This window comes from Canis aureus, chromosome 27, assembly GCF_053574225.1.
Source record: "Canis aureus isolate CA01 chromosome 27, VMU_Caureus_v.1.0, whole genome shotgun sequence".
Classification (NCBI taxonomy): Eukaryota; Metazoa; Chordata; class Mammalia; order Carnivora; family Canidae; genus Canis; species Canis aureus.
The window spans coordinates 47,314,730-47,336,837 of NC_135637.1; the positions used below are offsets into that span (position 1 = coordinate 47,314,730).

General features: G+C 41.9%; 1 long non-coding RNA gene and 1 pseudogene across 1 annotated transcript; both read left to right on the forward strand.

Annotated features, from left to right (window-relative positions):
- The first annotated feature begins 8,161 nt into the window (after positions 1 to 8,161).
- LOC144299360 (uncharacterized) lies at positions 8,162 to 17,319 on the forward strand. Its single transcript, XR_013366110.1, has 3 exons — positions 8,162 to 9,099; positions 9,742 to 9,836; positions 16,990 to 17,319. It is a non-coding gene; the product is annotated as an uncharacterized LOC144299360 (long non-coding RNA).
- On the forward strand, positions 13,319 to 14,677 carry LOC144299586 (peroxisomal trans-2-enoyl-CoA reductase pseudogene; annotated as a pseudogene).
- Positions 17,320 to 22,108: the final 4,789 nt, after the last annotated feature.

Below are 22,108 nucleotides of genomic sequence, written 5' to 3' on the forward strand. Positions count from 1 at the left end.
TTGTGTTGCCTGTGTTCTCCTCTAGGATTTTGATAGAATCTTGTCTTACATTTAGATCTTTCATCCATTTTGAGTTCATCTTTGTGTGTGGTGTAAGAGAATGGTCTAGTTTCATTCTTCTGCACGTGGCTGTCCAATTTTCCCAGCACCATTGGGTTGAATAGACTGTCCTTTTTCCAGTGGATTGTCTTTCCTGCTTTGTTGAATATTAGTTGACCCTAGAGTTGAGGGACAATTTCTGGATTCTCTATTCTGTTCCATTGATCTATGTGTCTGTTTTTGTGCCAGTACCACCCAGTCTTGATGATCACAGCTTGGTAGTACAACCTGCAATCTGGCATTGTGATGCCCCCAGCTCTGGTTTTCTTTTTCAATATTCCCCAGGCTATTTGGGGTCTTTTCTGATTCCACACAAATGTCAAGATGATTTTTGCCAACTCTCTGAAGAAAGTCCATGGTATTTTGATAGGGATTTCATTAAATGTGCCAATTGCCCTGGGTATCATTGACATTTTCACAATATTAATTCTTCCAATCAATGAACATGGAATCCTATAAATGACCTTATGTTCCTGGGCTCTCCTACAGGAGACCTCATCCTTTGGTCACATAAATTCACTTGCATCCCTTGCCCCATGGTGCCTGATGAGTCAGGCCGATCATGATTGTTGTGCCCAAGATTGCGAATCCGAGAAACCACCAAGGAGCCAACACCGATGCAAGTACACAAGGGTTTATTTACAAGTTCGAGCGTGGGTCCAAGTATACTCCACACAACAGAGCAGGAGCTTGGACCCTGAAGTGGGTTACAGCTGGGTTTTTCATGGGCTGGTCTAGGGAATTTTCAGAAGGGGTGGAGGAATGTTTTTTTCCCATTCCAATATGAGGGGAAAGGGTGGGGGAGTTTCTTAAGATCTGATAAGGGATTCTCTGAGCTCTGTAGTCTTTCTGATATGGGACTTCCTGCCAAGGGCGTTCTGAGCTTTGTTCTCATTCTAATATGGGGCTTAACTGAAGGAAGGTAAAGTTCAGCTCTTCTTCACAGGGCCTGAGATGGCTGTATTTGTGCTAATGCTGAACTTGAGGTGAATGGCCTTAATTTTCTCGGACTCCACAATGATCAGTTGCAGTTAAGTTTCCTGCCTCACCCTTGCTTCTCTCTGTTCCAGTACCTGGGGCCCCGTTTGCAAGCATGACCCCACAATAAGCGAAGGCCCTCAGGCGGGGGGAAAAGCCAATGCAGAAAGCCAGAAAACAGAAAGTGGAGCTGGTTAGGCTTAGGCCAACATTCCCTTCCTTTAGGGAAGGGGGATTGAGCAAACCTTTCTCCAGAAGCCTGTCAACCTGAGTCTTTAAGACCAGCAGCCTCGCTATCTGCCTTTAACTGGCTGACAAGTACCTGGTTTTGCTTTTTGTTACAAGAAGCGGTTACCGAAGGGAGAGATGTCACCCAGGAAAGAAAGGATAGAATCCACATTTACTCACCCTTTAAGGGGAGTGGCCCCCGGTTTGGGCACCAAAATGATACAGGAGAGCTTGGTTCTTGTCTCAAGGAGTCAAGGAATGAATCTAGAACAGAGGACACAGAGTGAGCAAAGTGATAGAAGTTTTTTAAGCAGACATGCAGAGAAAGTTCTCAGAATTGAGACGGCCCCCCTGACAGGGGTGCCACTGAGGGCTTTTTATGGTCTTTTATAGGAAACTGCTCAGGGAACTTGGTAAATTTCTTGTCAGTATCTGGATGGATATTTAGAACAAAAGTGGTGGATTTGTAACTATCGTAATAACAAGATGTTCTTATAAATATCATGAGCAAGGTGTTCCTTTGTCTCTGGTTGATCCCTCCTCCATAATATTTCTCTACATCTGGGATATCTGTGAGCCTGGTCAGGTAGCCCATGAGCTTGCGATTCTTGTGATGTCTTGGTTTGAGCAGGGACTGTATTGAAAACATCTTAATGACCTATTTCTTTTTAGTCTGGTGAGTTTCTGTGATTACTTAGTAGCCATGCAAGGGGGGATAGTCCCTAGCATTTTGGAGTTAGGGAGCCACGTTTATTTCTTCTGTTTTTGCTGTCTTATGTCTGTTTTCTTGGGATGGGTAGGAGCCTGACTCTGGGGCCTTTCCTTGATCTTTCCCTGCTTAGGCCCCCATCTGCCACTAATTCGTTCCTACATCAATTCCATGGAGGTCAATTTGCAAATAACAGCATCAATCAAATTGAGTAAAATTAGTAAATAGGGAATATGTTGCCTTTGAGAACCCAAAAAGACAAAAAGATTTTCGACTTCTGTGCTGAGAAGGTTAACAACTGTTTCTTGACAGTGTCAGGGACGGTTTACCAAATAATTTTCAGGTACTTTAACTGAAAATGATGTGGTGGGACTTGCATTGTGTATGGAACATTGAGGACCCATCCTCCTTTTGTGAGCTCTGGGATTCATATCTTCATAACGAGTGTGTCAGAAGACTCTCTTTGGAGGAGGTATGTCATCAATATAATGTCATACCTGTGCGTGTCAAGAAAGTTGGGTCCAGTTAAGGGCTTGCCCTCAAAGATTGTATGTGATGGATCCCAAAGCTGTTGAGGTACCCATGAGGTACCCCCATGGGTAAAGGTGTATTGTATCCCTTGGGAGGTGAAGACAAACTATGGCTGAGAGGCATTGAAATACACAACGAACAGAATTTATTAGCCAAATCTGTAATCTCAGAATATTTCTTTGTTACTGATGGGATGGACTTGGAAATTTCAATAATGTTTGGTAATGGAGCCTTAGGGAATGGGACCTCAGAATTAAGGTTGCAGTAGTCCACCATGAGGTGCCTGCCTTCTTTCCAAGTTTATTAACAGGCAAAGTTTAATAGGCAAATTTAACTTTTTAAACGGAGCAGTAGTAGGGGTAATCACTTCTTCAATCATTAGGTTTTCCCAAAGTTTCAATCATTGAAGGAAGGCGTAATACCAGCCTTGGACCCAGAACCCTGAGACCAAAACCTGAGCTGAGATAACAGTCGGACCCTGAACTGACTGAGCCACCCAGGTGCCCGAAGGAAGTCCTATTTTATTTTTAATTTTTATTTTGCACTGGGCTATATTAACTGTTTTAATAGATGAGGGGCATCCATGGGGATTCACTTTTGTCAAGCCAATTTGTTACTACCAAAGTCTTTTTTTATTATTATTATTTTTAAGGTAAGCTCCATGCCCAGCATCAGGCCCGAACTCATGACCTTGAGATCAAGAGTCACATACATGCTCTACCAAGTGAGCCAACCAGGTGCCCCTGTAATTACCAAAGTCTTTTATTTATTTTTAAGATTTTTAAAATTTATTTTTTCATGACAGACACAGAGAGAGAGAGACAGAGAGAGAGCAGTAGAGACACAGGCAGAGGGAGAAGCAGGCTCCGTGCAGGGAGCCCGATGTGTGACTCCATCCCAGGTCTCCAGGATCATGCCCTGGGTCCAATGCGGTGCAAAACCACTGAGCCACCGGGCTGCCCCCAAAGTCTTAATTTTAATTTATTACTCACTTGGGCAGAGCTTTCTCACCCAATGTGGGATATTTTGAGGCAATGGGTGCTATGACTGTGAAGATTTACGCAGGACAGTAATAGTTTGGATGATTAAGGTAAAACTTACCTATTTGTCCTCCACTTCATATTCAGTAACTCTACTAAAGGGTTATAATGAGTACCTTGGTTAAATTTTTGGGGTCTCCAGATACAACTATAACTTGAGCCTCAGGATTAAGGCTGTGAAGCTTTACCAACTGACACATTTAAGGCAAATATTAAAGAATCAAAAAAAAAAAAAGAATCTGTGTTAATAGCGGCACAAAGCCAATGTGTGTCTTTTTGTTATTGTGCCCAAGATGGCGTATCCGAGAAACCACCTAGAAGCCAACACCGATGCAAGCGCATGAGGGTTTATTTGCAAACTAGAGCTTGGGCCAAGTATACCCGACACAGTGGAGCAGGGACTTGTACCCCGAGGGTAAGAGGCGTAGCAGTTTTATAGGGGCCAGTGGCCAATGGGATTGTAACACACACAGACTTGCACAGTCATGTCGGTCCACACGCAGGTGGCCAATTGAATTACAGTTTACCCTACAGTGACCATTTGAACTAGCCTATCACTCTGGTCAGAATTGGCGCGCGGGATTGGCAAGCAAAAGGCGGGGTTTACATTCTTTGCGGTTTAGGGGTTCCGCATTCCTATATGAGCCCGTTTCCAGTAAGGGTGTGCTCAGTGGCTTTACTAGGGTGGGGGGAGTGCAATAAGTAGGTCTTGTGGGGGTCATACATGAGATGGCGGATGTAGCACAAAATGGAGTTAGCCCTGCTCTGCTTGTCCAGGGGTAGGGGATTTTTGTTAAATTCCTTGGGTCCCACAGTTATCATATGAAATTTTTAGTAGATTTTGAATTTCCAATTGGATCAAGTGGTGGATCCTTATTTTAGCTTTGCTTCAGTTCCTCACTGTCAGGTTTCTTCCTTCCTCTAGACACTCAGTATACACTTCAGTGATTCTCCTACATTTCTTCTCATCTGTATAAATTTCTTTCTCCAAAAATTTTCCAGTTAGCACCCTCAGGGTTAGGAGCCTCCCTCATGGTATGATGGCTTTATAGTGCTTAAGGACCCTGGGCTTCCAATTAGTTTGAATCAACCCCTTCACTGTGCTACAGGCATGCCGTAAGTGTTTTTTCCCTATAGCCCCGACAATAAGGATCTTTGTTACAACAGAGGAAAAGGTAGCAGAAGGGTGCTGGACCCCTAACCCAATGGTCAATGGATCAAGACCATCCTGTGCTACAATCCTGCTTTTTCTGCCAATGCCATTTTTTCTTCTCTTTTCTCTTTGTACAAAGATTATGTTGGGTTTCTGGCCACATAAAATCATAGCTTTCAGTTTCTGTCTCTGTCCAGTCATTCCTACTGCAACTCTTCTGGGTAGTTATGGGAAAAGTTCAGGAACCCAGTAGCCAGGCTCATAGGTGGGTGTCTATTCCTCAAGAGAAGGCTAGTCAATCTCCCACAGAATGGAGTTCACATCCAGTAAGGTCATTTTGTCTATGGTATATTTATTACCTAAGCACTTATCTCTTAATTTCTTTCTAAGCACTGCTGTAGCTGTGCCCCACAGCAGGGCTCTTGAACAACATGTTTGAACGGCAAAGGTCCACTTAACGCAAGGGTGGATTTTCTCTTTTTGGACAGATACAGTACAATAGTATAAATGTGATTTTTCTTAATGGTTTTATTTTCTCTAGCTCTATTTTAACAATACAGTATATAATACTTGTAACATACCAAATGTGTGTTAATCGACTATTAGGTTATTAGTAGTTACATTTTGGGAAATCCAAATGTATATGTAGATTTTTGCCTGTGTGAAGGTTTGGTGATGAGAGGGTTAAATTTTTCAGCCTCATCCCTAACCTTCTAGGAGGGGAGAGGCATCCGAGATTGAGCTCAATCACCATGGCCACTGATTCAGCCAATCACGCCTGTGTAATGAAACCTCCATAAAACCCCTCAAAACAAGTTCTAGAGAGTTTCTGGTTGGTGGGCACATGGATGTGTTGGTAGGGTGGCACCCTGGAGGAGCCCTGGAAGTTCTGTGGCACCCACCCTCTACAGTGTCCTATGCATCACTTCCCTTTGGCTGTGTCTGAGGTAGATCCTTTATAACCAGTCATTGTAAGTAAAGTGCATTCCTAAGGTGAGTCGTAATCATACCTGAGGGGTCAGGGGAGCCCCCACATTTGCAGTTGGCAGAAGCACAGGTAGCCTGAGCACCCCCCCCATTCCTATCTGGCATCTGAAGTGCACATAGTCTTGTGGGACTGAGCCATTTAACCTGTGTGGAATGTGATGGTAACTCCAGCTAGGCGGTGTCATTAAATTGAATTTTTAGATACCCAGTTAGTGTCAGAATTGGTTGGTGTGGAAAACAACACATATTTGGTATCCGAGGAAAAAAACCACATTCTTCTCATCTTACTATTTTTATTCTGTTTGTTCCTTCCATTTTTCTATTCCTGTTTTCCCTTTCCTGCTGTCTTTTCCTTTCCTGGGTTCACTGTTAGAGGCGCCACTTGCCCAGGATGGGGAAGGGGCAGGAGGAGTGAGCTGGCTGAGGTCTCAGGCAACAGAGATGCTGACTTCCGGTTCTCCTGTCTCCCCCAGGACCTTGGAACCCTTCCCCCCATGGTGCCGCACATCAGAGGCTATTTTGTTGAGTTCCTCAGACTTTCTGACTCTGTGAGCCTTTTCGATCTGAACAATAGGCTTTTCTTCTCCCTGACAGGTGCTATTAAATTCAGTTTCTAGAAAGTACTTCTACCCCTGCCTAAACGAATTTAACAAACATTTTTAAGGACCTGAGCGATAGGTGGCCATCTCCCCGTGATATGCAGGGAGTGTTAAGTCCGCAGAGACCTGCTCCCAGCACCACTGAAGACAGACGACCCTGCTGTGAGTCCTGTTGGTCTTTGTTGGTGCCACCAATTCTTCTACCTACTGCTCACTTATACAAAAGATCTCTATCTTAAAGGGTTAATAGAAAAAGAAACTGAGGGACACCTGGGTGGCTCAGTCAGTTAAGTGCCCTCCTCTTGATTTTGGCTCAGGTCATGACCTCAGGGTCGTGAGATCAGATCTTATGTTAGTTAGGCACCGAGCTGGGTGTGGTGCCTGCTTGGGATTCTCTGCCTCTCCCTCTCCCTCTGCCCTTCACCCTCTGGTCATGCTGTCTCTCTCAAAAAAATAAAAAATAAAATAAAATAAAGATTTTATTAAAAAAGATTAAAAAAGATCAAAACAAACTGAGGGCAGACCCCTCCTATTTGGATTGGTGGAGTTATTTTAAGTTTCATTCCAATCTCCTGATAGTGACCAACCCCTGCGTTTTATGGAATATAGGCTGTTTATGGGAGTTGTGAAGTAGGCCACTGTGTAGACAGGCCTCAGCTCCTGTGACATCATGGAATAGCATGAACTTTGAACCAGGTTTTGGATGCTGTCACTTACCACCTTCGTGCCAGGAGCATCTTGAGGTCAGCACATTCCCCTAAAGGGACTGCATAGATCCAGAGCAGCAGGGAACTGCACAGAACAGGATGCAGAAGAAACCAGAAGTAGAACCATGAAAAGACGGGACAATCCGGTGAAAACGATGGACATGTATTTAGCCACCCAGGATCAGGGTGATGTCCAGAGTAAAAGAGTCTGTGGCTAGGAGTACGCAGTGGACTTGGTGGATAAGAGGTTTACGTGTGCATTGCAGGTCATTGTTACCTGAACTAGGATAGTCTGTGACCTGGCTTGTGAATTCAGTCATTTGAGAAGTAGTTCAAGTGATCTTATAAAACCAACTTGAAGAATCAGTTCCCCTCACTTTTATGAGGAGAAGACAATAACAAGTGGCTCTCAGAAAACAGCTGGAAAAAAAAAAAAGGAAAGAGCTGGAGCCTGGATACACAGTGCCATCGTGCCCCGACAAAGCTGAACAGAGTGTCTGCTACTTTGGCACCCCAGTCCTGCATGAGACCCCCAGGACACCACAACATTCTATGATGGGATCAGGGTCTTCAAGGTCCACACCATCCCTATTCCTCTTGCACCTGAACTCTTCTGGTCCCAAGCTTCTCAGAAGGCTTCCCTTCAAAGTCACCGGGGGAATGGTCCCCTGAGTCCACACAAAGCACTACTGGAATGCCAGGCGCTGCAGCCTCTCAGGCGGGGAGCCTGCTTCTCCCTCTCCCTCCCGTCTCCTCTACCCCCCACTCCTGTGTGCAGATACTCTCCCTCTCAAATAAATAAGATCTTAAAAAAAAAAGAAACAAGACTGGAGGACTCTATTTCAGGGTGGTCTTGGGAGTTAGCCTTTTGAGTTCTCAAACATATTTAATGGGAATATGGGAGGGGAACAGTCGATGAGCATTAAGCACAAACTCAGTATCCATTGCTGTTCCCCAAAATTAGTACCATAATAACTTGTAAGTTATTTTAACAACCAAGAAGGATCACAGTTCTCAATCTACATATCTCAGTCCTTCTTTGTTGCAGGGAGGAGATCATTGGGCCACAACAGGTTAGAGTTAGATATAAGCAGATGCCCATATCTTTAGGTCCAGAACACCACCTAGGGACCCAGAGCCTTAGGGGTCCTTGAACCTGAAGAAAGGAATAAGAGAAACTGGGAGGCTCCGTGGTTTCTGCTTATACCAGAAGCTGTGGCTCAGGGTGCAAGTGAGTGTGGCAAGTCGATCCCAGGGCTTTGGAGGGCAGCTGAGAGAGCAGACACACAGATCACTGGGCTGGGCCAGGTTCCACCTGCTCTGGGGTCTGAGTCCGAGGGGGCCGACCCATCTCTGAGGACTGTCCCTAAACTCAGTTCAGTGACAGGGCAACTATTTCCTGTTGAGGGAAAGAAGCTTAAGTTGACTTGCATCTAACTTGGGTTTACAACCTCCAGATGACATTAATTCATTCAAGCATATATTGAGTTCCTGCTATGTATCAAGCTCTGTTCTAGAAGTTAGGGATATGGCAGTGAACAAACATCAGAGAACCTGCCATTCTAATGGAGGAAGGCAGACAATCTAGGAGGAAGTAAGATAATTTTAGGTAGTGATAACTGCTACCAGAAAACAAAACACATAATAGGGGAGAGATTTGGGGAGGAAGAACTCTGGTTAGGGAGATTCCCTAACTCTGGTTAGGGAAGTGATTTCCAATGGACCACCTGTGAGCAAGAATTTGTTCTCATTGCTAGGACAATAAGGGGATAGAATAGCCCCTTCTAGGAGAGGTATGTCTCTAATTATATATACACAATTGATAATATGATTTAAAGATTACTTATTTGGTTAGTTTGGTTCATTTTAATAATTTCCAAGAGCCTCAGTAATTTTCCATAGACTGACTAAGTTGAATTTCTGGACTGCAAGTGTTGAAAGTCAGACTCCAGAATGGAGTACCCATCCCAAAGTGCTGCCGATGGACTCCTGACCAGAACATTGTCCAGCAACTAGGATGGCCCTATTACCTATTACAACATCATCCTGACCCACAATTTCACAAATGGTGAGTTAAAATTTGAACTGTGAGTACTTCTGTATTCCTAGTCTTAACCCTTTATTAATTTATAATCACAAAGTTGGAGATATTCTCACTTGTGTGCTATATGATCTTGAAGTACAGGAATTGAATAAAACGGTTGGAAAACCTATACATAGGACCCAGATATGCACAATTAATAACTTAATTGTTTTATTTGTATTAATATAATTTAATATTAAATAGTAATGATTCAATACTAATGGCGATCATATAATGACTACTTACTCCATGGCAGGCAGGAGGCTAAGGAAACAATGTGCCTCAGCACATCTAATCCTCAGAACTGCCCTTTGAGTTCAGTAGCATCCCCAGGGTGAAAAGAGTATGCAATGTTAAGAACCCCTAGCTCCAATTACTAGCTGCATGACCTCAAGCAGAGCATTCCTCAGCTCTGAAATGGGAATTAAGATGCTATATACCACATAAATTGTATGTGTGTGAAGATTAAATGAGATAATGGTTATAAACTAATATTGAACGTGCTTAATGGGAGCTTTTAGAGTTACTGTTGTAAGTCTAAAATGTTCTGTACTGAGTAGAAATTTGGTAGTCATTCAGTTCCATTTTCTTTTTGCTCTCCATGTTTTTATATGACCAATCTGGAAGGCTTCTGGCTGAATGTATGCCTGCTTACAATTTATCACAAAAAGAGCCTCGTGTGCACTTCCAGCCATTCCCCCAATCCCTGAAGCCGAAGGGAAGTAAGTATACGTAAGCCAGCTGGAAGGACTGTGTGAGCTAATGAGAATGTTTATAGCAGTGTGTGAAGAGTGAAAACAATAACATTTTGCTGTTTTTTCTTTAAGGTTTGTTTGGAGCATATATATCTGTTTTAAAAAGATTATTTATTTATCTATCTATTTATCTATCAATCAGAGAAAGAATAGTAGGGGGAGCAGCAGGCAGGCCCAACACGGGACTTGATCCCAGGACCCTGGCATAATGACCTGAGCCAAAGGCAAACATTTTAATTGACAGCTTCCCAGATGCCCCTGGAGCATATATATCTTAATAGATTCAAACACACTACAGAGAGAAAAAATTTTTTTGCTACACATAACTTTATTTTTCCTTTGGGTTAAGAAGCTTTATTACAAATTTGACAGCATGACCAAAACAAATAACACATGGATAATTACCATAAAGCTTTATGGATCTAAAAATATTTGCCATGAAAAATAAGTCACTGTGTATCTCTCGTTTTAAGAATCACAATGAGGAGCACCTGGGTGTCTCGGTTGAGCATCCAACTCTTGATTTTGACTCAGAGCATGATCTCAGGGTCATGAGGTCAAATCCCACATCAGGCTCCACATTCAGTGCAGAGACTGCTTGTCCCTCTCCCTCCTCAACTTGTGTTCTCTCTCTCTAAAAGAAATAAGTAAACTCTTTAAAAAAGAAAAAATCATAATGATACCACAATTTAGATTTATTGCCCACCTTTACAATTAAATATTAAAACCTTTTGGGGGATCCATGGGTGGCGCAGCGGTTTGGCGCCTGCCTTTGGCCCAGGGCGCGATCCTGGAGACCCGGGATCGAATCCCACATCGGGCTCCCGGTGCATGGAGCCTGCTTCTCCCTCTGCCTGTGTCTCTGCCTCTCTCTCTCTCTCTCTCTCTCTCTCTCTCTCTCTCTGTGTGTGTCTCTCATGAATAAATAAATAAGATCTTAAAAAATATATATCCAGCAATTTTACTTCTGGGTATATACCCCAAAGAATTGAAAGGAGGGTCTTGAAGAATTTGTATAGCTGTATTCATAAGCACATTTATTCACAATAGTTAAGAGGCGGAAGGAACTCAAGTGTCCATCAATGGATGAACGGATAAACACGATGTAATATATAAGTACAGCAGAATTTTATTTCAGTCTTTAAAAGGAAGGTAATTCCTAACACATTGTAAGCATGGATGAAGCTTGGGGACATTATGCTAAATGAAATAAGCCAGTCACTGAAGGACAAATACTATATGATTCCACTTGTATGGATCCACTTATACCCCTTGAGTTGGAGCAAGGTTATTTTAAACTGAAGTCATTTATGACACAGCAAATGCAGAAGCCTTTCTGGGTCTCATGTATCTGACTAAAGGCTTATCCTTCTGAGAGAGAAGCTGCCATAAATCCCTCTTTGGGGTAGTTTCACTCTCAGCCTGGACCACTTGCATCTGAGAAGTGGCAAACATGACAATATCATACTTTCCATTTGTTTTCCTAAAAGCTCCTTAGTCTTTTCCAGAGAAGCTCTTTCTTTGCTTTCCATCGCTTTCCCCTGTTCAGTTGGTATATAAACGTCTATCTCCAGCTCTTTAGGGAGCCTCTTCATCTGAATGCTCCTGCGTGAGTGTGTAAATTAATCTTGTCTTTTCTCCTGTAAATCTGTCAGTTAATTTTTTTTTAATTTTTTTATTTATTTATGATAGGCACACAGTGAGAGAGAGAGACGCAGAGACACAGGCAGAGGGAGAAGCAGGCTCCATGCACCGGGAGCCTGACGTGGGATTCGATCCCGGGTCTCCAGGATCACGCCCTGGGCCAAAGGCAGGCGCCAAACCACTGCGCCACCCAGGGATCCCAAATCTGTCAGTTAATTAATAGTCTCTAGATCACTGCATCTGAATTGGTAGGAAGTGTTTCCTCCTAGCACACTTACAAAGATACGTAGAGCGGTCCAATTTATAAAGACAGAAAGTTGAAGGGTGGTTTCCCAGGAGCTTAGGTGATAGAGGAATGGAGGGTTATTATTTACTGGGTACAATTTCAATTTAGTAGGATGAAAGAGTTCTGGGGATGGATGGTGGTGATGGGTGCACAATAATGTGCTTAATGCCACTGACCCGCATATTTTAAAAAATGGTTAAGATGGCAATTTTATGTATATTTTACATAAATATACATAATATAAATATATTTTTACAATAAAAATAGATTATTTAAAAATGATAAAATCATGATTCATGCAGATACAAAAACGAACAAGTGTTAAAGATTTATTTAACCGGCTAGTGAGGAGAAGTCAATTGAATAGGACAGAATGTACATGTCCAGAGACAAGAATTATTTTGCATTGCTATCACTTGTCTTCTGAAGTAGCTTAAAAACCATGAAAGACTAGGAAATAGTGAAGACTAGACTGAACAAGTAAGATATGAGCAATGCATAGTTTTTCACGGAAGTATCCTCTTTCCACCTATCACAGGATAGGGTCTGTCATTCAGCCAGCTCATTCACTCCAGACCACACTAGATTCAAGTCAAAGTCCAACACAGATCAAAATTGACAGAGCTATTTCACTAAAAAAAAAAATCCCAAACACAAATTCACAAAACGGTCTCTAAAAGAAAATTACAGACGAATCTCATTGATAAATACTGGTGCAATGGCATTGATAGTCATAATAGCATGTGACTAAGTGAGAAATACTAGAAATGCAAGGATAGTCCAATATGAGGAAATCTTTTAATAAAACCCACCATATTGGGGATCTCTGGGTGGCTCAGCAGTTTAGCGCCTGCCTTCGGCCCAGGGCTTGATCCTGGAGACCCAGGATCGAACCCGTATCGGGCTCCCTGCGTGGAGCCTGCTTCTCCCTCCGCCTGTCACTCTCTCTCTCTCTCTCTCTCTCTCTGACATGAATAAATAAAGTCTTTAAAAAAGACAAAACCAAACCTCACCATATTGACACAAAAGAGAGGAAGAGATCCCACATGATCATCTCCATAAAGGAGAAAAAGATGTAAAGGAAGCATATACTCAATAACCTGAAATTTGGATAAAGGCATTTAACAAAATTTATTTCTGGGTTATTTATAGTTTGAAATTCAAAATAACTGTCAATAAGAGACTTCTGACGGAATATCAGTATTTAAAATGATAATCTATTTTTAATAAAATGAGATAATTTAGACAGGCTATTGATTTTTTTTTTAAACATAAAAATTTTCCTGTAGGGACACCCGGATGGCTCAGGAGTGGAGTGTCTTCTGCCTTCGGGTCACGGCATGATCCCGGGGTCAGAGATGGAGTCCCACATTGGGTTCCTTACAGGAAGCCTGCTTCTCCCTCTGCCTATGTCTCTGCCTCTCTGTGTATGTGTCTCTCAAGAATAAATAAAGTAAAAAATATTATTATTATTATTATTATTTTTTTTTTTTTTTTTTTTTTTTTACCATGTAAGTGACTTTAGCACTCCTAAGACTCAGATGCTTGGTGGAGATGGGCACTTGGGACAAGGGCAAGAGCTGGCTGGTTGCTGGCTTGCTGCAAGACCAACTGGCCATCATCACCAGAGGGGACACAGGTATCAGAAAGGCCATCATGACCAAGATCTTGCAGCTGGGGTGTAATGTGGTCATTGCGTCACGTAACTTTGATTGACTAAAATCTACTGCAGATGAACTGAGCCCACCAGGCTCAGGTCACTCCCATAAAATGCAACATCTGCAAAGAAAAGGCGGTGAACAATTTGGTCAAATCCACCTTAGATATTTATGGTAAGATCAATTTTTTGTAAACAATGGAGGAGGTCGGTCAGTTCAGGTCTCCTGCAAAACACATCAGTGCAAAGGGATGGCATGCTGTGATCGAAACCAAATTGATGAGCACCTTCTACATGTGGAGAGCAGTTTACAACTCCTGGATGAAAGAGCATGGAGGATCCATTCTGAATAATATTATCCTTGTTTAAAATGGATTTCCAGGACTTGTGTATAGTGCAGCTGCCAGAGCAGGTGTTTACAATCTCACCAAATCCTTGGCTGTAGAATAGGCCAGAACGGAGTAAGGAGCAACTGTGTTGCCCCTGGCGTCATTTATTCCCTGACTGCTATTGACAACTATGGCTCTTTGGCAAAAGACGTATTTGGACGGTTAAGAAAATTCCAGCGAAGCAAATTGGAGTTCCTGAGAGATCTCCCTATTGGTCTGCTTCCTGCTGTCTCCTGTAGCTTCTCTTATCACTGGAAAATTGGTGGATGGGGATGGGGCCAGTCTTTGTATATGGGAGTATTTGATATACAACTGGCCTTAGCGAGCGGGGGATATTTCTGTTGTCAAAAGGATGAGGGAGTCTTTCAGGAATAAAGCCAAGCTATGGAAACTACATATGTTTTTTATCCCCAAATGTCTTAGTATCTCCAGAATGCCCTTTGGTACTTTAGAGTTATAATAATTTGTACGGAAAAATCACTTTCTGCCTTTTGAATGTTATCAGTTATGCCCAAGCAGAAACTATTCCTGAAATAAATGCATTCTTAAGCCCCAACCAATGTTGTTTAGCCTGTGTTTAAAGACTTTTTTATGAATGAAATTAACATACTTTATTTATTATTTTTTAAAGACTTTATTTATTTATTCATGAGAGACACACAGAGAGAGAGGCAGAGACACAGGCAGAGGGAGAGGGAGAAGCAGGCTCCATGCCGGGAGCCCAATGTGGGACTCGAACCAAGGATTCCAGGATCACGCCCTGGGCCGAAGGCAGGCACTCAACGGCTGAGCCACCCAGGTGTCCCTCTAGAAAATTATTTTTTCACGCTATACGTCCACCTACCAAAAAGTCCTATTCATTGTGTATCATGGATACATCAGGGATTGGCATCTCAGTAATCAGTATGGGCCTTACCCTCACTGGGTGTTTTATTGGTAGTGGATTTTTTTCTTTCCTATGTGATGCATCTTACAAATTCTTTTTTTTTTTTAAAGATTTTATTTATTTATTCATAGACACAGAGAGAGAGGCAGAGACACAGGCAGAGGGAGAGGGAGAAGCAGGCTCCATGCAGGGTGCCCGACGCGGGACTCGATCCCGGGCTTCCAGGATCACACCCCAGGCTGCAGGCGGCGCCAAACCGCTGCGCCACCGGGGCTGCCCGCATCTTACAAATTCATCTCTCTCAAAGCTATCCGATGTTTGTGAAGAGAGGAGCATTTTATTTTAAAGATTTTATTTATTCATGAGAGACACGGGGTGGGGGGGGGAGAGAGAGAGGCAGAGACACAGGCAGAGGGAGAAGCAGGCTCCATGCAGGGAGCCCGACGTGGGACTCGATCCGGGGAATCCGGGATCATGCCCTGGGCCCAAGGCAGGCGCTCAACCCCTGAGCCACCCAGGTGTCCCTGAGACAGGGAAGCATTGCGGAGGGTTTGTTGCTGCTGGATTTGTGGGAAAGCTCTGAGAGTGGAGGTTGGAGGACGAAGAGTTAGCTGCCAGATTCTCCTGCTGCCTAAACCTTAACTGTGACAGGCAGTTTCCCTCACTTTGCTGAGCCACCTTTCACTGGAATCTTCTCCAAAGAAGCTCGTCTTTTTGTCTTAGCTATCTGTAGTCAACAATCTGGATACTGAAGACTAGATCCTTCTTTTTTTTAAGATTTTATTTATTTATTCATGATAGACAGAGAGAGAGGCAGAGACACAGGCAGAGGGAGAAGCATGCTCTTTGCAGGGAGCCCGATGCGGGACCCGATCCTGGGACTCCAGGATGGCGCCCTGGGCTGAAGGTAGGCGCCAAACCCCTGAGCCATGCAGGGATCCCCTGAAGACTAGATCCTTCAATAATACAGTGAGCTCTTGGGAGAGCTTCCTTTACTTATGTTCATCAGTTGGTTTTTGTTCTTGGGTCAATATTACTTTATGCAAATATCTGGTAAAGTTAGTATCTTTTAGCATTCTCTTATTTTGTTGTTTCTTCTAGATTAAAGTTATAATTATTTAGACAGATTACCAAAAATATTCTGATTATAACAATAAGTTAAGAATTTATATCTTTTCAATATTTGCTTTCTGCCCATTGACAAGTCTTTAGTTTTGTTAATTTTATTCCATTACATCAATAATTTGCTATTCTTAATTTTATTTCACATATTTATTATTAATGTCATCCCTAGTGATAGCCTGGTTAGGGTGTGGTTTCTTTCATGTGTCTAAGTTACTTTGCCATTGTACATTTACTATTCAGTTCTTGCTGGATATACTCAACATTCCCATCCAGTCACATCAATAAAAATATTCTTATTATATTAGCCTTTAAAATTTTTTTTTCTTTTAGCTTTCTATTGGTAAAAAAGGTAGAATCATGACTCTCATATAGAGTTATAAAGTGAATATATGAGGCAGATGTTATAGCCAATTCAAAAGAAGAATCCAAACAGTGCAGTTATATGACATAAAGGGATGGTGAGATGAATTATGAATAAAGATAAAACTGCTTTTCCACAGGTGGAAATTAGCGGAAAGTCACTACCAGGCTAGATAGAATTATATATCTATCAGTTACCTACAACATACAAGGAGTTACAAAATCGCACAAAGATAATGAACAGGAATCTGAGCTGATAATCTAGAATCTGATAATCTAAAAGGGTATACATTATAAAGGATGCATAGTTTTCCACTGAAATACATGGGTTTTTTTCTCTTTTTCTTTTAATTGCTATTGAGAGCACCAGCATTACATGTCATATTGCATTGGCCGCAGCTTTCCCAATGTTGATAGTGTGTATGCTGGTCCTAATTCAAACATCAACAAAATACTGATAGTGCTGCTCGTTCTGTCTTTGTTTCTCTTGGTTCTCATGATATGATCCGTGTCCATAGGTATAGTCACTTTGCCATTTCTAATTCTGATTAGTTCTTTTTCTCTTCTTTACAGTCTGCCTATTTTTCTCCTAATGCTGTTTTTCTGCTAATTATTTTATCTTCAAGTGCTCGTAATTATGCCCTTTCTTCTGCTGCCTTTGTGGTTGATTTTATTCTTATTAAATGAATTGTAGAGTTTATATGTTCGGTGTTCTTTAGTAATTGAAGAATCTGACTATGAATTTGCCTCTAACTAAAAACTTTACTTTACAGCAATGTCCACAATAGCCAAACTGTGGCAGGAGCCTCGGTGTCCATCGACAGACGAATGGATAAAGAAGACGTGGTCTATGTATACAATGGAATATTACTCAGCCATTAGAAACAATGAATACTCACCATTTGCTTCAACATGAATAGAACTGGAGGGTATTACACTGAGTGAAGTAAGTCATTTGGAGAAGGACAAACGTTATATGGTTTCATTCATTCGGGAAATATAAAAAATAGTGAAAGGGATTATAGGGGAAAGGAGAGAAAATGAGTGGGAAATATCATAGAGGGTGACAGCACATGAGAGACACCTAACTCTGGGAAACAAACAAGGGGTAGTGGAAGGGGCGGGGGGACGGGGGGACTGGGTGATGGGCACAGAGGGGGGCGCTTGACGGGATGAGCACTGGATGTTATACTATATGTTGGCAAATTGAACTCCAATTACAAAATATACAAAACAAATAACTTTGCTTTAGTCTCAAGAACTTTGATGTGTCCCTCGTGCCAAAAGGGAAAGAACACTTTCTTCCCCTGCTTTTCTTTCCAGCATTTCCTTTTGAAAATTTGTGATCCTAATCTTCTTTGTTCTTTTCACACATATGTAATCTTTTAAAAAGCTGAACAAGCCTTTTGCCAGTTTTGCATTCTAGGTGTGTCTTTCTGGAGCCACCTCTGTGAAAGGTGAACACAGAGGAGTGTGGGGTTCTGTCTCCCTAACTCTGTGGAAGTTTTGTCCAAGCACTTGGCTCCAAGTTTTAATTTTTCCTTTGGACTAAGACAGTTGTATGTATGTAATGGATTGTTTCTGCCTAGCTATCTAAAAGGGTGAGATTTCTTTATCATTCCAATTTCTTTAGCTGAATGCCTGTGATATGCATCATGGTCTGGTTTAATGCTTAATAACAAAACTTTCATTCTTGTCTACATTTTGTGAAGGGGTTGTACTGGGTTGACAGGAGATTTTTTTTAAAGAGTTATTTATTTATGATAGACAGAGAGAGAGAGAGAGGCAGAGACACAGGAGGAGGGAGAAGCAGGCTCCATGCTGGGAACCTGACGTGGGACTCGATCCCGGGACTCCAGGATCCCGCCCTGGGCCAAAGGCAGGTGCTAAACCGCTGAGCCACCCAGGGATCCCCTGACAGGAGATTTTATTTAATTATTTCTCCCCCCCCAAAAAAAAATTTTATTTCTCCCAACAGTGTACTTTTTTAATTACTTTATTTATTTATTTATTTATTTATTTATTTATGAGAGCCCAAGAGGGTGGTGGGGAGGGGCAGAAGAAGAGGGAAAGAGGGTCTCAAGCAAACTATATGCAGAGCGCAGAGCCTGGAGCCCTCTGCAGGGCTCAATCCCACAACCCCTGGGAGAAACCAAGAGTTGGACGCTCAACTGACTGCACCACCATGCAGCCCCCCAGCAGTGTCCTTTTGCTGTCTTAACAATCTGTGTGTTATGGTTGTTATTATCTAAAACTTATAAGAAAGTTAAAAGTCAATTTAAGTGATTGTCACGTTATATATACTCTGGTCCAAAATTTTGAAATCTTTTAAAGACATCTTGAGAAACATTTGTTGCTTTTATTTATTTATTTATTTATTTATTTATTTATTTATTTTGTTGTTGTTGTTGTTGTTGTTGTTGCTTTTATTAAGGACCATCCAGTACACTTGTGATTGGGACCTTATAATCATGACGATTACATTTTTCCAATGGTTGTTACTGATACATACTAGCACCACTGATGTCTATATGTCAATCTTATGTGACACAACCTGGCTGAACTCTATTATTCTGTAGGTTTGTCTAGGATTGTCTTGGATTTCCTGTGTAAAGAGTCATATGATCTACATTTATTAGCACTTTTGTTTCTTCTTTTCCTGTTCTCATACAACCTTTTTCCTTGTAAAAGTGTGACAGGATGTCCAGTACAGTGTTGAATAGAAGCGGCGATATGACATCTGAGTTAGTCCAGGCCCCACAGGAACCAGATGCTAAGATAGGAAAATGTGCAAGGATTTTACTAGGGGAGTTGTCTATGAAGGAAAATGAGGAAGGAGCCAAGGAAGGCTTGGAGAGCTACAGATGGACATAGGCGATGAGGCAATTAGGGAGGCAAGGTGAGGTGGAAGTGTGCCAGATCCACCAGGCACTCTCAAGCAGGTTCAGCAAAGTCCTTGGCAAGTCCTCAAACCAAAGTGTCTCCCAGGAGCTAGTCTGTTGCACGCAGTCCTTGGTGCAGAGCAACACATGTGAGGTGTGGCCCTTGCTCCAGGCTGCCAGGGATTCTTGTGGGCAACAGGGTGGGCCCTGGATCAGTGACACTCCCTGAATTGGACGTGCAGGGTGCATCAGGTGTGCAGGATGTGAATGGTGGCTCTTATTTGACTTTAAAGGCAGTGTATATAGAACACCACTACTAAATATCAGGTTCAGGAATTTTCTTCCTATCCCTTACTTGATTTTCCTGTCGCCATTGACACAGTTAAATAATTAATGACATTAACCCTTCTTGCATTCCTGGTATCAATCATACATGATCATCTTTTTAAGAGAACGATTTGTCAGTGTTTCATTGTTTAGGACTTTTACATCCAGCTTCAAAAGTGAGGGGATCCCTGGGTGGCTCAGCGGTTTGGCAACTGCCTTTGGCCCAGGGCGTGATCCTGGAGTTCTGGGATTGAGTCCCGTGTCGGGCTCCTGGCATGGAGCCTGCTTCTGCGCCTCTCTCTCTCTCTCTCTCTCTGTCTCTCATGAATGAATGAATGAATAAATAAATAAATAAATATCTTTATACAAAAGTGAGATTGGCCAATAATTGCCAATATTCACTGTTCCTTAAAAAGGGACATATTATATTTCTCAGTTTTCTTGCCAACGCCATAATAGCATCATAGGAGTGGATTTCATAGCTTGGTGAGATTACGAATGAATGTTTCCTGTCTCTGACTTCTATAGATTCTAGTTTTGTACTGTCCAAAAATGTAGCATGTAGCTACATGTAGCTATTAATTGAAATTAATTGAAATTAAATAAAACTAAAAATTGAGTTAGTCCCATGAGCCACATTTCAAGTGGTCTGTTGTCACATGTGTCTCATGGCTTTCACATCAGACAGCACGGGTCTAGAAAATCTCTGTCACAGCACAAAGATCTGCTCTGTAGCCTGGGTGGCCTTGGAGGGTAATGGGATGGGGCTACACTTCCCTAGGAAGTGTAGGAAGAAAGCCTAGGAAGCCTAGGAAGAAAGGAGGGTTTAGGCCGTGGAAAGAATATAAGTGACCTGAAATTAACCTGATGCTTCATGAGTGAAGAAAGAAAACCTCCGGTTAAGGACCATCCTGCTAAAAGATAAAAGGGTCAACCAGGAAATTAAGGAAGAATTAAAAAGATTCATGGAAACTAATGAGAATGAAGATACAACCGTTCAAAATCTTTGGGATGCAGCAAAAGCAGTCCTAAGGGGGAAATACATCGCAATACAAGCATCCATTCAAAAACTGGAAAGAACTCAAATACAAAAGCTAACCTTACACATAAAGGAGCTAGAGAAAAAACAGCAAATAGATCCTACACCCAAGAGAAGAAGGGAGTTAATAAAGATTCGAGCAGAACTCAACGAAATCGAGACCAGAAGAACTGTGGAACAGATCAACAAAACCAGGAGTTGGTTCTTTGAAAGAATTAACAAGATAGATAAACCATTAGCCAGCCTTATTAAAAAGAAGAGAGAGAAGACTCAAATTAATAAAATCATGAATGAGAAAGGAGAGATCACTACCAACACCAAGGAAATACAAACGATTTTAAAAACATATTATGAACAGCTATACGCCAATAAATTAGGCAATCTAGAAGAAATGGACGCATTCCTGGAAAGCCACAAACTACCAAAACTGGAACAGGAAGAAATAGAAAACCTGAACAGGCCAATAACCAGGGAGGAAATTGAAGCAGTCATCAGAAACCTCCCAAGACACAAGAGTCCAGGGCCAGATGGCTTCCCAGGGGAATTTTATCAAACGTTTAAAGAAGAAACCATACCTATTCTCCTAAAGCTGTTTGGAAAGATAGAAAGAGATGGAGTACTTCCAAATTCGTTCTATGAGGCCAGCATCACCTTAATTCCAAAACCAGACAAAGACCCCACCAAAAAGGAGAATTACAGACCAATATCCCTGATGAACATGGATGCAAAAATTCTCAACAAGATACTGGCCAATAGGATCCAACAGTACATTAAAAAAATTATTCACCATGACCAAGTAGGATTTATCCCTGGGACACAAGCTGGTTCAACACCCGTAAAACAATCAATGTGATTCATCATATCAGCAAGAGAAAAACCAAGAACCATATGATCCTCTCATTGGATGCAGAGAAAGCATTTGACAAAATACAGCATCCATTCCTGATCAAAACTCTTCAGAGTGTAGGGATAGAGGGAACATTCCTCGACATCTTAAAAGCCATCTATGAAAAGCCCACAGCAAATATCATTCTCAATGGGGAAGCACTGGGAGCCTTTCCCCTAAGATCAGGAACAAGACAGGGATGTCCACTCTCACCACTGCTGTTCAACATAGTACTGGAAGTCCTAGCCTCAGCAATCAGACAACAAAAAGACATTAAAGGCATTCAAATTGGCAAAGAAGAAGTCAAACTCTCCCTCTTTGCCGATGACATGATACTCTACATAGAAAACCCAAAAGTCTCCACCCCAAGATTGCTAGAACTCATACAGCAATTCGGTAGCGTGGCAGGATACAAAATCAATGCCCAGAAGTCAGTGGCATTTCTATACACTAACAATGAGACTGAAGAAAGAGAAATTAAGGAGTCAATCCCATTTACAATTGCACCCAAAAGCATAAGATACCTAGGAATAAACCTAACCAAAGATGTAAAGGATCTATACCCTCAAAACTATAGAACACTTCTGAAAGAAATTGAGGAAGACACAAACAGATGGAAAAATATTCCATGCTCATGGATTGGCAGAATTAATATTGTGAAAATGTCAATGTTACCCAGGGCAATATACACGTTTAATGCAATCCCTATCAAAATACCATGGACTTTCTTCAGAGAGTTAGAACAAATTATTTTAAGA